Source organism: Botryllus schlosseri, chromosome 9 (assembly GCF_051294905.1).
Source record: "Botryllus schlosseri isolate E-star chromosome 9, Bs_hap1, whole genome shotgun sequence".
Classification (NCBI taxonomy): Eukaryota; Metazoa; Chordata; class Ascidiacea; order Stolidobranchia; family Styelidae; genus Botryllus; species Botryllus schlosseri.
The window spans coordinates 12,195,357-12,212,914 of record NC_137244.1 but is presented as its reverse complement, the minus strand read 5'-3'; the positions used below and the strand labels follow the sequence as shown (position 1 = coordinate 12,212,914).

The window sequence follows — 17,558 nt, the reverse complement described above, 5'->3', positions numbered from 1 at the left end:
AGCCTTCGTCGCCACGTTTCTACGGCGCAATTGGTCAGCGCGCTCGGCTGTTAACCGAACGGTTGGTGGTTCGACCAACTCAGGGACGTTTTGTTAAATTGTTAAAATTTGTTAAATTGAATTCATCAAGACTGTCAAGAAATTCCCTATCCCATATAGGTGTGAAATTTTGGAACAACGTACCAACTATCTACCGTACTCTTCCTTATCATACGTTTAAAGCTCGCTATTGCAAATTTATATCATCCAAGTACTAAGAAGAACATATCTCATGACCACAGTGATGTTGTTTGTTGTTTTGTTTCATTTTATATGTTACAATAATATTACCACTGTGTACATGGGTCAAATTGTCTGATCACACTGTTAACTATGATAACCGTCGTTCACTAGTGTTGCTGTCTTTTATTTACTTTTGTTTATTTCGTTACTCTTTGCGGTGCTACTCGACTGAGAGAAGAAATTGATTCATATTATTATTAATACTGCCAATATGCTTGGGTGACTCCGGCCTAGAAGACTTCGGTCATATCGGGTCTCCCAGTCTATATCGTGTAAAATATAGTTAGGAAAAAATGTATACTATTGGACGTGAATGTTTGTGGACATTGCCTTTACTATATTTCATGGTTGACGAATAAAAGAATTCTCTCTTTCTATTGCACCACTAACATTCGGGCTTACACCAATAACTTGAACCTGATTTTGAACGTAATTTGAAGCATACTTGAACTCAATCGGATATTCAATGCACTGCTCGGAGCGATGTTCATCGCCATGTCTCTGTGGCGCAATCGGTTAGCGCGTTCGACTGTTAATCGAAAGGTTGGTGGTTCAAGCCCACCCAGGGACGATGGATATTTTCACTTCTTCAGAATGGTTTTATCCGAAAAAATAGTAAATTTATCCCGACTTTGTTGTTGGTTGACTAGAAAAAGGTAATTTTTCCGACTCAGCTCCAGAAATTGACACTTTTCTTCTGTGGTTACTAAAAAAAGGTCATCTTTTCGGCTCAACTCCAGAAATACGGATTTGTCACACTTTACGTTGTTTGACTAAAAAATAAAAATGTCAACTTTCCGGCTCAACTCCCGAAGTAGTCGCCGGAGGGTTGCTTCGGTGCTGATTTACTGTATCTCAATCGAACTTTACCCCATATTTAAGCAAAATTCTCAAAAAAGAGGACATTTGGGCGTCCTCCGAGAACACTTTCAAAACAGTCAAAAAAGAAAACAAATCCTCTTAAAAGAGGACGTATGGTAACCCTATAGCATACACGAATTGTTATTTCTTCATTTACCATCATCATCATCATTGGTTTATTAGCAATTTTATCAGTTTAATACACCACAAAAATGCGATACAATGAAAAGTGGCACATCAGTATCCGCTGTGGGTACCCAGAATGTCATTTGTACTGTGGGGCTCGGATTGGGAGGACTGGACTATTGGTCGTGCGATCCTCGTCTAAAGGAAATATCTACTTACCCCCACCCAATAGCAACTTAACTAAGAGGTCCATCGACTACTCGGGACCTATCATCTGGAATGCATTACCACCACATATCCGTGAATTGCCCTATAATAGATTCAAAAAAGCCCTACTTGATCACCTCTTATCGTTACCTAACCCTATAGCATACACGAATTGTTATTTCTTCATTCACCATCATCATCATCATTGGTTTATTAGCAATTTTATCAGCTCAATACACCACAAAAATGCGATACAATGAAAAGTGGCACATCAGTATCCGCTGTGGGTACCCAGAATGTCATTTGTACTGTGGGGCTCGGATTGGGAGGACTGGACTATTGGTCGTGCGATCCTCGTCTAAAGGAAATATCTACTTACCCCCACCCAATAGCAACTTAACTAAGAGGTCCATCGACTACTCGGGACCTATCATCTGGAATGCATTACCACCACATATCCGTGAATTGCCCTATAATAGATTCAAAAAAGCCCTACTTGATCACCTCTTATCGTTACCTAACCCTATAGCATACACGAATTGTTATTTCTTCATTTACCATCATCATCATCATTGGTTTATTAGCAATTTTATCAGTTCAATACACCACAAAAATGCGATACAATGAAAAGTGGCACATCAGTATCCGCTGTGGGTACCCAGAGTGTCATTTGTACTGTGGGGCTCGGATTGGGAGGACTGGACTATTGGTCGCGCGATCCTCGTCTAAAGGAAATATCTACTTACCCCCACCCAATAGCAACTTAACTAAGAGGTCCATCGACTACTCGGGACCTATCATCTGGAATGCATTACCACCACATATCCGTGAATTGCCCTATAATAGATTCAAAAAAGCCCTACTTGATCACCTCTTATCGTTACACTATAACACTGCTGCCCTACCTCGCCCAGACATTACTTCATTGATCATTTTCCACCATCGTTTAATTTTTCTTCTATTTTTTTCAACTACTGTAACATTTTTTACAGTCAGACTGTTTAGAGTCAAGTGTACCTGTTTGATGCTGGTGTGATCAGACTAGATGACCTTCACGGTCTTATCGATCATTCCTATCTAATACCAAATACTGTGCATGCATATTTTCTGTACCACCACCACTGCCGTATGTTATGTATTTTGGTTTGATGAAAATATGGACTCTCTCAGTCTCTCTCTCTCTCTCTCATTCAGCGTGACTATTATGGACAATGGCCACATATATATATAGGAAGTCTTAGCCAATGTCTTTCTTTGGTAGCACACTTTGTGGAGTTGAATATTGTCCCAATCTACAGATTGGTGTGTCGTGGTGCGGTAATGGCTACCACCGAAATGTATATTACTATAAATTAGGCACATTATTTTTCAGAGGGGGAAGGGTGTGCAACTGTGCATATTAAAATCACGATATGTATTATAACATGAAATCATGAAGCGCAAAGAAAATTTTCAATCGCCCCATGTCTGATATACCATATCGTTTCTCACCCACTCATAACATTAGGATTTACAGATAGCTATGGCTGATATGTTAATATTGAACGTAATTTGAAGCATTCTTGAATACAATCGAACATTGGATCGACTACTTATCACATGCCTCGCCGCGGTGTCTCTGTGGCGCAATCGGTTAGCGCGTTCGACTGTTAATCGAAAGGTTGGTGGTTCAAGCCCACCCAGGGACGATTTTTCTTTTCAGAAATTACGTTTTCCACTTCTACTTCAAGAAAAACTATACTGTACTTCAGCGGAGCCTGAGCCTAAATCTGTACTTTACCATCATATTGCACGTTGTTTTTCACCGGCGCATCATTTCCCGATGGCATAACGGCCATCGAAAATCCCCGTCTTTTTAATGCTGGCAAGTGCACATTGCTTTTGCGTCTTCTCGCGAGCTTCGGTCACGATTCCGACCCTCCGCTCTCTGGTAGTAGCGTGATAACAGCAGGAAGAAGTATTTGGAGCAGCAGAATGGTCACCGGTTACTGCGTGTCAATTGATTACAAATTTGAACCCGCAGTGAACGATGAACGACGAGACTACGGTTGATAAAATCGTATTCTTGCATTCTACAGCACCGTAGCGATCGCGAAGACTGGCACATTTATTAAACCACAGTATTGGATTGTATATTAAATTCTATTGAAGTGTGCTTAAAATTACGTTTTATATCAAACGTCTTGAAATCAATCGCGCCCTGGAGACACTGCGACAACAAATGCGCTCAGTACCCGATTCGGTATTAGATTAAGTTTAAGTATGCTATTGCGTTAATTATTTAAATTATCGAAATTATCGTTCCTTACTGGTGAAATCAAAACCACCAACATTTCGGCCAACAGTCGAGCGAGCTAACCGATCGCATCGGAGAGTCACGGCAATATGGGATGCGATCAGCAGTGGGTTCCAAATTACACTGAATTCAAGCGTGCTTCAAATCACGTTCAACATCAATATTCTTGAAATCTGCATTCGATAGTGGTGGAATCAAAAACAAATTCTGTGGAAAAGTGGAATAAACACAGCTCGTCCCTGGGTGGGCTTGAACCACCAACCTTTCGATTAACAGTCGAACGCGCTAACCGATTGCGCCACAGAGACACTACGGCTGCGGTAACGGTTAGTAATCGATGACATATCAAGTATGCTTCAAATTTGGTTAAATATTAAAACATCAGTCTCTTGTTGTCAGTAAAAAAGTTACGAAGATACAAAGCGTCCCTGGGTGGGCTTGAACCACCAACCTTTCGAATGACAGCGGAACGCGCTAATCGATTGCGCCACAGAGGGACTATGATAAGGGACGCGTTATCAAATCGATTGATATCGATATGCCTCTTATTAAGGTCAATGTAAAAGGTCAGCCTAAGGTTAGTGGCGTGAGAGAGATACACAGCGTCCCCAGGGGGGCTTCAACCACCAATCTTTCGATTAACAGTCGAACGCGCTAACAGATTGCGCCACAGAGACACGACGCCTACACATTGGACATGCACATTGCACAGCACTCACACGCCGATTCAAGCACATGCTTCAAGTTAAAAGAACGTCCAAAAAGTACTGTTAAGGCAGCCGATAGATCAAGATCAAAAATTGTCTTGTAAACAATTTTGACAATTTTTTGACCTAACGCACCTAATTTTGACAAATTTATGACTTTTTTTGACACCTAGTTTCAGTCGCCCTTTATGCTATTTCAGGCGCAGGATTGCGGTTTTAAAATTTTTGGGGTGGTTTGTTCTGAAGAACTGGATGGGGCACATTGGGACAATTAGGTAGGGGCATGGTCTATTGATATCTACCGATAGGTTTTACAAAATACTTGAAAATCTGCAGAAGTGCGCAGAAGCAAGATTGTCAACAACACTCTTTAAACGCAATAAATGGAGGACATTAAGGTTATTTTACCACCTGTTTCATTCAATGTGAATCGACGAACTGATAGCAATCTTCATGCAAGTTTCGTTGCGATTCCAAACTTCGGGATGTAAGCTAAAACTGGTCTTGGACACCTGCTAATCCATCCTTTTCTTCAACAGTTCTCAGCTTCTTGCTGACAGATGCGGTGTTAAACCTTGTAATACCGTCCCATTTCCCCCACCACTTGTCCCATTGTACACCGCCTATGGAGCACAGGGCACAATGTGCTTACAGAATGATTGCCGTTAGCAAACTTCTTGAACGTGTAGAAACACATAATCAACAAACCACTGCGGTCGTGATCACTCAAGCATAGCTGATTAACCAATTAAGAGCCGCGATTTCGTGATAACTAATCTTCTCGCCGTTCTTTGGTCGCAGGTACGCCCACTCTACAACAGCTACTTTCGAACGCTTTTAGCCAAATCTTAAACGACTTTTCTGTGAGCTTATTGAAAACTCATTGACGTTATTATGTTGTCAATAGTCTGTAGAATGAGACATGAACAGTTGAACACGCATCATTTTTGAGATTTTCCAAATTATGGACAACCCTCGTGGGTTGAAATCAATGAAATCAAGAAATACAGAATCATACCAATAACGTGCTAAAAGCGAGACTAATATTTAAAATTGAATATTTCTGCGTCAATAGTACACTTTGTGTTGATTAACGATATAATGTGGGGCCACCAGTGAGTTTGGTTTAAAATAACTTTCCTGAAGTTTTGTTTATTTCGAAATTTTTATTTCAGTATCGTAAAATTTTTTCATAACGTGCTTTCGCGGTACTAGAAAATTGTCTCGCAGACCCCAAAATTACCGCGGACCCCAGTTTGCGAACCACTGCCTTGAAACTTGTAAGGCGGTAATTATCTGCCAATTTGATAAAGTGGACATGCCTAACAACGACATAGTAAGGCGCGAAAAAAGAAATTTAAACCAAAATACAATATAATAGTTTACTATTACACCAAACAACGTACTTAACAGTGTTAAGACGCTGCAAATAATGGCAAAACCGTATAAGTAGCCCTACGTTCACGCCCATGCAGTTACATAGTATACTATACAGTAGGTAATGTGGTATATGCAGAGGTGGTCAAAGTAGTCACCGTCGCTACTCAAGTAGAAGTAGAAGTAACGCCGGAATTTCTACTCAAGTAGAAGTAGAAGTGGTGGTTAACAAGTAAGTAAGTAAGTAGCTATTCTACGCTTATTTTTGCCTACAAAACTGAAAACTGTCAAGTAGAAGTAGAAGTAGCCTAAAATCATAACTACTTAAAAAGTAGTTTGAGTTGGCAAAATCTACTTCAAGTACTTCAAAAAGTAGAAGTACTTCGTTACTGACCACCTCTGGGTATATGTTAACGATAAGATTGTAGCCGCCATCAAAAGTATTAAAACGCCTGTCCTGCGACGCGTTTCGACATCGTTCTGCAGTTCCAGGGTTGTGAAAATCCAGGATTTCGTTCCCAAGAAAGGACGAACCAACATGTTAAATTTCTGGCATCTTGAATCCCACATTGGCAATCTATACAGTCTCCGCCGTTACGAACGTAGTCCTATCTAACACATTTGATGTGAACATCTCGATGTAGTATTATAACCATCGATATCCGACACGAATCGGAGCGAAACCAACACATTCGTTTTGGGCAGCATCCACGATCATTACTGATCTTGAATACTGAGGACGGCGAATTCTTCGTGTTCAACCGTTCCAATGAAATAGGAGTCATCACTTATACCAGTTGTTGTTGTACGGCGGTACAATATCACCTGTTTCTTTGGAACAACCTTGTCTTGGCGTTCAACTATCGTTTGGTTATTTTGCTGTTTATTGTGCTCAATGCACCCTGCCACTGCCACAAATGCTAAACATCCTAGTACAGCTCCGATTCCGACACACAAGTACCAAAACAAGTTCCAAAGCATTTGTAATATGGATTGTAGATGCGATCTCACGAGACGCAAGGTCCGAGAATTCTTTTCGTCAGCGCACCATCTTTCACACCAGCTCCAAAGCTTGGACAACATCAATTGCAACACAAAAAAGATGGCGAATATGCAACAATAGCAAATTCCATTCGTCATCCGCGGGTAGTCCCGATGCATCGCGTCAATATAGCTGATAAAGTATCTCCTATAATAATTTGCTTTTTGTCGAAAGGAGCCTGGTTTTTCCGTATTGAAGAAGCGGATAGTGCGCTGATAATAACTTTCTGTTGTTGGTTTAGAGAAGCTCCGTCGCGTCACGTCAAGGTATCTGATCACATATCCAATATAACTTTCTTTTGGGTCACTCGATCTCCATTGTGTCATATCAAAGTAGCTGATCCACCGATAATAACTGCCAACGATCGATTGAGTTGAAGCCCGTTGCAGCTTGTTGAAGTAATTTAGGATACTTCGATAAAAATCTCCACTATATGACTCCAATGAGTTTCTTGATTCCAGATACAGAGAGGTCAATCGCTGTGCTGCAGACATCTCTACGATATAATCCAACCTACATGAGCCTTCCAAGATATACGGATCACGTCGATAGTCGTAGCCTTCACAGGCAATTAGAACCTTGCGAGCGACGTAGTCATCGTTCGTATTAAAATTACACTTCCATTTCGCCGCACGTTTTCCAAATCCCACTATTTGACATTGAACGACTTGTGGTTCAAATGCTCTACAGCTAGAACTTTCGCCTACACAATTAAGTTGCGACACTGGATTTGTAAGCCTCCCGACAGTCATTTGTCCTCTGCGTAAAGTAATTGCAGTTCCTTTCTGCATCAAAACTCTCCGACTTCCTGGCGATAATACTTCCGTTAAAATAATTGCCAGGAGCATGAAATAGCCCATATTTAAGGTTTGAGTACTGGAAGGGAGGAATAGTGAATGTTAGTTTGCAGAACCAGTAGGCTACAATACCATACACACAACATGCTTAATAAACATTTAGATTTGTCTCGAACGAGGCTTCGAAAACCATAGTTGTCAGAATTTTCCAACGAAATCGTGAATACTAATATAAACGGAAGTTGATGTTGTTCGATTACAGATGATTTTATCGGCAGCATAGACTAGGATTACCATATTATTGGGAGGCAAATCCCGGACACTCTTTAGCGCCCACTCGCGGATTTTAAAAAGAGTCATTATGACGCTCAATTAGCAAAGCTTTGCCTATCGACCAGAGGTGGTCACGATCCGGATCAGGAGCCGTTATAATGTTACATCGGTGCATTTATGTGGTCGTGTATTGTAACCAGGACCGAATCAATATGTTTCAGCCTCCTGCCATCCAAATGAACACTGGTCTTGAGCCCACCCTAGGGTAATCGATGTAACTTTTGGGGGGGCTTACTATATACATCTGGTTTTTATGTGCGGCTGGTCGTTAAATTTTGTGACTGAAATCTGTCTATAATATTGTTTCTTCCATACATTGGTAAAAAATTTGTATCCTCTCTCCGCGCACATGAACATAGTTAGCGGTAAGGCTGGTGCAGGGTGATGACTTCGAAAATGCAGGGAACGTAATTATACATCGTAACGTCATGTCATGTCGCACAGAAAAAGACTATTCATGAGTGTCAATGCCGCTCTGCACCAGCAGGTTGTACAGCCGGTGGTTTTCAACCTTTTCTGGTCGCGACTCAATTTCTGATTTGAAAATGTTCTGGGGCCCAGCTCAAAATTTGATAAGCTGATTACTAAACAACGGTGAGCACCTTTGCCCAGACTTACTCATGGCCTATTTTGGAAGTTGATTCGCGAACCCCAGAATAAAGGCATGAGACCACCAGGTTTGAAGCTACTATCTTGGACTAAAAGCATCTAAATGGCCCTAACCGACTCTAGGAATGTACCGTTCTCCTATAATTGCGATTACAATTAGACTGATTTGGGTAAATGATGATTATTTTAATTTTGATTGCATGTTTGGCGAGATCGGAGGGGTCCACATATTAAAATCAACGATGTGTTACTAAATCGCGCGCAGCGCGAAAAAAAATTCATAAATGTGGCATAAATCTGTCCAAAATAATATCGTTTATGCTGATTTACGGAAAAAGTTTGATCATATTTGAAGCCTTCGAAATTCCAGACATTTAGGCATATTTTATAATTTCCTCCCGGACGCAGTTTGAACAGTGAAATTACGGACATATCCGGGAAATTCCGGACGTATGTCAACCCTAGCATAGACTCACAGATTGGGTAGGCACAAGCACAATGATCAGCGTACTCGAGTTCGAAACGAGTATTAATTTTGACGATTCGGGTCAGGTAGACTGAGAGACTATTTTTCGAGTACTCAAACTATATACATAGGGTTGCATTTATAACAAAGATCAATTTAAAACAAACATGTTTAGGACAAGGCCGTTTTTAAAAAAATGTTTTGTATTTTTTTCAAGTCATAACGTCACGAATATTCAATTGTGATGGCATAGTGGTTTGACATTGACAGTTGAAAACATAGGGTAAATATTGCTCCTTTGACTAAATATCTGTACTATTGCTGTTGTACTGACTATTTTGAGGGTTCCAACCCTCCCATATCGATATCCGTCGGCTATATCGGTGGTAATTGTCTGTAGGCTTATACAACAGGATTTTGGGAAAGTATTTACACAATTATGGCATAATTTCACAACTTAAAAAACACATTTTTAAAAAAAAGCCTATGTTTAAAACACTGTTTGTTTTAAATGACACCCTATACGTCCCTTTACAACTGTAAGTTCATTTATCAATGAGAACTATAGTTTCGGTACTTTCTTCTCATCGTGAAAGCATTTAAACCACCTTAGTATATCCAAAACCTGTCCTGCAAGGCTGGACACGTGGACGGCAGTGATATTTTTGTGAAATATGATTGATCTGCGGCATTGTCATAAAAGCGATATGAAAAAGATAGCCAATGACAGAAAAATACCAAATTATTAGGGATGGTGTGAACGTGAGGTTCACGTTCGCGTTCTGCGTGTGAACCTCAGAAATTTAGAGGTTCACGTTCACAAACGAACCTTGGTAGGTTCTGCACCGTGAACCTTTTTCATATTTTAGAACTTTCACCTCATTATAACATCTTTGGTTGAAATTTATTGCATTTCAACTGCGAGCAACTCTATGCATGTCGCTGGCAGCATAAAAATGAACACTAAACGACCATGCACCTTGACAATCTCATAAGTTTTACTTGCTTTGTTACAAAAGTTTGCTCGAAATGTCCAGCTTTCCGTTTGTGACTATTCTAGTGACTCGCTGATGTGAGCTTGACCCACAATCATACAACATCATGAGCGGAATACAATACATGTAAACAGCGAATGATGCTTATTCAACCAATCAAAGAACTTGATACCGATGTCTGATGTAAAAAATCTAGCTGGCGTAATACGGGGTCAATCTTGACTTCATATGTTTATCATGTCATAAAAACCAAATCCTTGCGATTGGGGTGTTGGCTACTGCTGTGTAACTTGTTAATGGGGTAATATCGGTAGCAAAACCAGTTTTACACTTTGCTCAATCAGCGTAGCAATACTCAGACACCAAATACATTGTCCGATCTGGCCTAGACCGTTAAGACGTAAGCTTATATTCCCTTGCTAGTCCTCGTCGAAATTGTTGGCAATGCGACGGAAGATATTGATTCTACGGGATGATTATATCATTTGATTGCCCCAGTTGATACGTGTGGCGAAGTTCAAAACATCAATGTACTTCAGCATTGTGGCATTATGTAGCCCTGGTCGTCGCTAGGTATCGTGAACATTGATATAGGCTATCACTTCACTGAAATCTAGGGTTGAAATAAGCAATATGACGTCACGTGACGTCATAGGTTCACGTTCGCGTTAACACAAAACTTTTCTAAAAGGTTCGCGTTTACACGAACCTGAAACTTTCAGACGTTCACACCATCCCTACAAATTATATTCAATGTGATGTAACTATGACATTGTATTATTTATGGTCTCATAAATCTTACATATTTGTGTTTCTCAAGCATTTCATGCAGTTATGACGTCATCATGACTGGAACTCGAAGCGTAATACTCGATTCGGAATCTATTCACTTCTGTACTCGATTTTGCCCTCTCCTACTCACAGCTACGTATATTCTCTACGTATATCTGTTATACACTAGTCTGTTCAGGCCTATCGCAGTCTTACATAAACTAACTCACACGTAGGCTATTTCCCTCCTTTTTCCATTGCTCGTCAAGCTGCACAAGTGTACAATGAACGTGAACCATAGCTTATACTGATTAGAACCGAAATATATAACAAATAAAACGCATCGCACACATTGTCTCGTGACCTCAGTTATCCAGGGCGAAATATCGAAATGCTAACATCGCGCTCCGTTTTAGTAAACAACCTATGTAAATAAGTCATGCCCATGTGTGTGTCGAGACATCAGTTTCGGGTCGCGTCAGACCGTCGTTTAGGCCAGCGGTTCTCAACCGGGGGTCCGCGAAGCAATTTCAGGGGGTCCGCGAGACCTCTAAATTTTTAAAATGGTTGATAACCTAATTTTAATTTGAGAAAGCATGAGGCAGTTTCGCACCACAACCGCTAAAGCCTCATGACTCATACCATTATAACAATCGTCTGACATTGTTTGTTTTGTGGTATTCATGGCCTTTATCGACTACTATGGTCATGTACACCAGGCCGATATTCTTCATTATTTTCCGTAACTGCCGACTTATAGCACGGTCCACCTCTAGGCTTTTTATAAGACACCGCTTACGCGGAAGAGGTGGCGTGGAGGAGCCTATAGGTAAACCTCTAACACTTAGGTATAGGAATTCTGAAGTCAACCTCGGTCGGACTCGAACCCGCACCCATTGGTGTTGCAGCCGCGGATTATACCACTGCGCTATCTCGCCACTAATCGTCCGACATGAACTATCGTAGTGTGGAAATTTATTTTCATTGCCAATTTTCCAATAAGCTGCTGATACAAACATATTGTTGTTTAGACACGTTTTGTTGGGGTTTGTGGAAAAATAAAAATATGGAGATAGTAACGTCAGTCACGGTGACTTCGTGATGTCTGCGAAACCTTCTCGATTCGAAGTTGTCAGTCTCATCAAATTAGTGTACAGTCGTTTGAAATAAAAATTTCCGAAGTATTTCCCTAATTTGTCCCAATTCAGGGATTGAAACCTCGCCACGAAATCCATTTTATCCGGCTGTGATATACATAACCTCTATTTGAACAGCTTCTTGGAGGTACAGAACTTCAATATACAATTGAGTAGTATATTCATATTGAAATAAACCCGAATAATTTCGGCTGACACTCGTCATAACGGCTGACACTCGTCATAAATCGGACAATGATATACCTAATGAGCTCGGCTATCAGATTTGGCGCATTCTTATTGCGGATGCCCTATCGACAAGGCTGGTATTTTTTTATGAACAAGGAGTGTTTCGTTGCTATCAAAGCATTATGCTCCAACCCTGAAATCCATATCACCAGTTACATTGGTATGCAGCCTTGTCTTGTCTTTCTTAGGTTGGAAAACTTGGATCCATTCTTTGGCGCATAAAATTTGTATATACTTTTAGATTAGGATTTCCATTTGACGGTAGAAATTCTCTGCGGGCCGATCAAAATGCCGTCGCGGGCCGAATTCGACCCGCGGTTCGTATGTTGCCCCTCCCTTCGCTAGATGCTGGACGTGATATGTTCATAAGATATATGTTTCTTCATTTTGGTGCCATGAATGTTGTAATCACACCAAAAGTATCGTCGGAAGCGTTATGCGTTAATATTGCATTAGCCTCCATCTATCTTTGCGGAAATGGTTTTCGGCACTCCTCGTTAATATCGAAACGAAGACGCGGATTTTCAAGACACGACCTCGTGCTTCAAGAAATACAGCAGCAAAATTAGCTTTGATATAATAAAAGTCTACCAATTTATAGATAAATAGATATGATGTTATTTTAGAGAAAAATCATGATTTTGCTGTTTATCACAAGACAGATGACGGTCGCACCATAATTGAGCTAAATTTGAACTAAAACTTGAGGGGGTTCGCGAGGGTCCATGACGGTCAAAAGGTTGAGAACCACTGGTTTAGGCTCATTGACATCTAATTTTTTTTCATCTCGATCGGAATCGGCGAAGTCTCACTCGCTGAGGATCGAATAATTTGCGCCGATTTTCGTCATCCATCACTCGCAGGTCCATACAAAACGCTACGAACCCTTCAACGATCAGAATTACGAGACTGGCGGCTGCGGATGCTCCGATCTTGATGAAAACTCCGGAAATACTCGGAAATGTCAAGGGGTTTTTATTCGTTGGTAGACTTCTCAGTGCGGTAGTTTGTGAAATATATTATGGAGTTCAACCAAATCACGTCTTTGTTGTGGGCAATAATGGCAACTATATAGTAATAGAAGAAGGCCTACGATCGAATCAATTATACTTTATTCGGGTTTCATGATGCTCTGCAGCTGCAGATCATTAAGAGAGGAGGGCAAAGTAGTCTGCATTGATACTCAATTAGAAGTAAAGTAATGCCGCAAATATCTACTTGATTATTAGTATAAGCGATTTCCAAGACATTCCATAACTACTTCAACTAGAAGTAGAAGATGAATGGTATGGAAAGTTGTCTAGTAAGTAAGTGGTTTTGATTTGGTCGTGGTTTTGCACACATTTAGTAACAATTCGCAAAAGGGTTATAGTTCTGAAATTGCAAGATGTATGACTGATGAATGACTCTATTCGTTATATTATCTCGTTTCTTGCATTGTACTTCATACTGTTTAATGATCTCCACTATGCAATTTGTCGTGATGAAAGAAAATCTTCATCCGTATCGTGTATTGTTGTGTGATGAGGTACTGAAAGAAAGGTGCAGATACCGGGTTTGGAACACGAACCACCAGCGTGACAATGGAGCACTATACCGCTGACTCACAAACGCGACAACAGTCGTTCCGTGGATGCTTCCCGAACACAATAAATTTCCACCATCACTATTCACGTTATCGATTTGTTATGTAATGGACCAGGACGACCACAATTCACGTCAATCCCAATACGGATATACACGATCTATTCCCCAGACTTGGACAAATAGAAAATTTTCAGCTTTCAAAATTAAAATAGAATTATAGAATTATGCTACACGTTTTTTTCAAATTAGATTGGAATTAGAAATGTATCTGTACATTTTTTCCCAAATCAGATTAGAATCAGAATTACTGAATGTGAGTGTCATAGATAATGAAATGTGTTGCTAATGCACCCAACTAGCATATACGATATATCTAGTTCCAAAACTAGCTTCCAGACACACTGTGTGTTTGTGCCGGCAGGCTTATTCGTTACCATATTGCCGCGTTGTCAGCCCGCAGTATATGGTTACTGAACAGCACAAGCTACTGTGTGAGTGTAGAAATAAGCTATTATGTCAGTGTGGCTCCATCACAATAACTACAATCACTGCAAGGTGAGGTGTAATGTAATGTAAGAAATGCGATGGCGTCCTGGCAATAGCCCTTAGCGACGAATATTCTTGTATAACTTGCTGGAAAATGCCGGGACAAAGTGACATTTCGGAGAAAACTAGAAATTAGATTGGAATTAGATTAGCGGAATTTCGCTCTAATTTATCCAATTTGACAACTTCAAGTATCTGCTTTTCCAAGTCTGAGTAAAGGTAAAGGTATAGGGCTGTGGTTCTGAAACGGTGTTCCACGTAACACTAGGGATACCGTGATTCAGTCTCAGGGCCTCCGCGGGAGGTCAAAACATACAGTTCGTTCATACGTATGATTTGCGATGATGCGTGCTTCTTGGCCATCTTTGGTTGCAGGTAATTTAGGGTTGCCATATTTTTGTGGCACAAATTCCGGACACACTTTAGCGCCCACTAGCGGGTTTTACAATGAGGTATGAACACATTGTCAGCGCATACGACGTCACACTAGCAAAGCTTCGCCAATCGACTCTATACAGAAGTGCAGCGGAACATAGGTTCTCAACTGGGCCATCTCTAATGTGAGCTCTGGTGATCACTTGGGTCTGCACAGATTTCTTCACGCGCCGGATAAAATCGTCTAGTGATGGACCTCATCCGGTCCGCCGGTCGTGTGTTTGACAGCCCTGCTATAGAGTTAAGTCGGTGAGGTTATCTGGTTGTGAGCTGTAACAAGGTCCGAAACACCATTTTTCAGTCCCCTTCCACACAAAAATCACGTATCTTGGGCCCACCATAGGGTAATCGATTCATCTTCTAGGGTACTTACTATATGGATCTGATCAGGGTTGTAACCAAGTCACATGGTTCCGAGTCACGAGTCAATCATACTTTTGTGGTTTTGACTCGAGTCGAGTCGAGTAATTTTCAATTCATCACAGACTCGAGTCCGAGTCCAAGTCACCGTTTAAAGGGTCAAGTCCGAGTCATGGTGTTATGACTCGAGTCGAGTCCAAGTCACAGTATTGAAGTCATGTTCAACTCATGTTTTCAATCCTGCTTGGGTAATATCGAATTCCTTGTTTGCGAAACATGCTCATTTTGTCCCTATCAGAGTGTTGGCACGTGTTTATTTAGGCAGATAACGGACAGGTCCTGGCCTCATTTACCGATGCTAAAGATAACTTTACTAATCTTAGAACTTAAAATCGAATATCTCTCTTGTCAGTCTGATACATCACCAATACAAGCATTCAGTTTTTATTATGAACACATCGACGATAGTTCACGAATAGCTGATAGAGAACCAACAAATTCACGTCAAGATACTAGTTGATAGAGAATCAATAGATGCATGTTTGTGTAGAGGTATTTACAACAGGCCAGCATGCTGTAAAAGCGTGCATGCAACTATGTGCATTGTGCAGTGACAACAGAACAGATACCCTTTGATTATACTAAAGGTTTTCCCAATTGCATTACAGACTACATCGCAGTTACAGCATTGGAGAAATAATTGTACAATGGGGCTGTACAAAAACATTTTTTCAAATTTTCCGGCTACTTCTTAAAATTGCTAGATTGCCTAAAAAATCAAATTTGGCTCAATTCCAACCAGTAGAAAGCAATGCTATGAAAGAAAATTTTAGACTAATTACAAATAGAGATTTTCGAATTTTAGCGGCTATCTCATGATATTTCTACATTGTGTAAAAATATGATTCATAGCAAATTTGACTCAATTCCAACTAGAAAAAGTGAATTTATTAGAGTAGAATGTTTTGGATATGAAAAAATAGTCGGCTTACTACTTTGTAATTATATTATATGAAAGAATTTCTCACTAAAATACTCCATTTATTTTCAAATCCAAAATATTCTCCTCTCACATCATTGATTCCACTTTTTTCAAATTAAGCCAGATTCAGTGTTCCTTTTATGCAACATAACAATTTTATCAAGTAACCACCCAGTAAAATAAAAAAAAGTTATTTTAGAACAGCCATATTGTACAAACATCACACAACATTAGCCATTCATTATTACTCACGTGCACAATGCACATACCTAACAAAACGTCACATGGACGAGGGGCATTGTGTGTTTTCACAGACAGCAGATCAAATCAATGAGGTACACCTCAAAAATACTAATGTGGAAAGGAGATCCTCAAATATGTTAAAGCGGCATGGCCGTAGAATGAATCCACATCTACTGAATACACGCTCCACTAGTGCACTCGATGCAGGAATTGACAAGCATTTTTGAACCACACTGAAGAGCATTTAATACTCATTCTTTCTAGTCGCCCAAAAATGCAAAGAATCATCGCCTTCAAATCTACACATGAGCTTATCAGTCTCTTCACCATCTGAGTCATTTCATTGGCTCTAATTGAACTTTGATCCAATTGTTTGCTTGTATAATTGAAAAGTCTTGATTACTTTAATTGCGGAGGATCTATTACCTCTTCATCACTGGACGATTTTGTACAATGCATTGCTACTATGTATCATTTTCTGTTGTTTTTACGGCGGCATATCTGATATCAGACAAGTGCAACGAAAGCAGTGGTGACAAATAGCGATGTCGGCAGAATTCGTCGGATGCGTTGATCTAGCCATTATGATTCGCAAATTTCTTCATCTTCAAGTCATATAAAATAAGCCGAGTCAATGACTTGGGTCGAGTCATGCGTAATGACTCGAGTACAAGTCGGGTCAATCCAAATATTGACTCGAGTCGAGTCGAGTCATTTTTCCATTTCAAGAAAATGACTCGAGTCAAGTCGAGTCATAAAAAAATCGTGACTCGAGTCATTACAACCCTGGATCTGATTGTTAAATTTTGTGAATGAATTGTGTCAATAATATTAGTTCTTCCATATATTACTATAATATGCACCAGCAGGCCGCATTTCCGGTGGTTTCAAACCTTTTATGGTCGCGACTTCATTTTCAATTAGAAAATGTGCCGTGGTGCAGCTAATAAATTGATAAGGTGATTAATAAAAAGGCCAGCTTGTCCAGACTTACTCACGGCCTATTATGGAAGCTGATAACGTCCAACATCCTTGCGATCCCCAGAATAAATGCAAACGACCCCCCATGTTTAGAACAACTGTCTTTGACTATAGCATCCAAACGGCCTTAATCAACTCAAGGAATATACCGTTATCCTATCATTGCGATT

At 40.3% G+C, this 17,558-nt stretch overlaps 1 protein-coding gene and 3 non-coding genes across 4 annotated transcripts in view; 3 read left to right on the top strand and 1 right to left on the bottom strand.

Annotated features, from left to right (window-relative positions):
• The first annotated feature begins 779 nt into the window (after nt 1-779).
• On the top strand, nt 780-853 carry Trnan-guu (transfer RNA asparagine (anticodon GUU)). Its single transcript has one exon. It is a non-coding gene; the product is annotated as a tRNA-Asn (tRNA).
• A 2,237-nt stretch (nt 854-3,090) lies between these two features.
• Nucleotides 3,091-3,164, top strand: Trnan-guu (transfer RNA asparagine (anticodon GUU)). The gene has a single exon. It is a non-coding gene; the product is annotated as a tRNA-Asn (tRNA).
• Nucleotides 3,165-4,006: 842 nt separating this feature from the next.
• On the bottom strand, nt 4,007-4,080 carry Trnan-guu (transfer RNA asparagine (anticodon GUU)). Its single transcript has one exon. It is a non-coding gene; the product is annotated as a tRNA-Asn (tRNA).
• A 1,878-nt stretch (nt 4,081-5,958) lies between these two features.
• Nucleotides 5,959-17,558, top strand: part of LOC145446571 (uncharacterized) — a 141,235-nt gene continuing 129,635 nt past the window's right edge. Inside the window, exon 1 of the mRNA XM_080324926.1 lies at nt 5,959-5,977. The gene's annotated coding sequence lies outside the window, so the exon portion shown is untranslated. The remainder of the gene's footprint in view (nt 5,978-17,558) is intronic.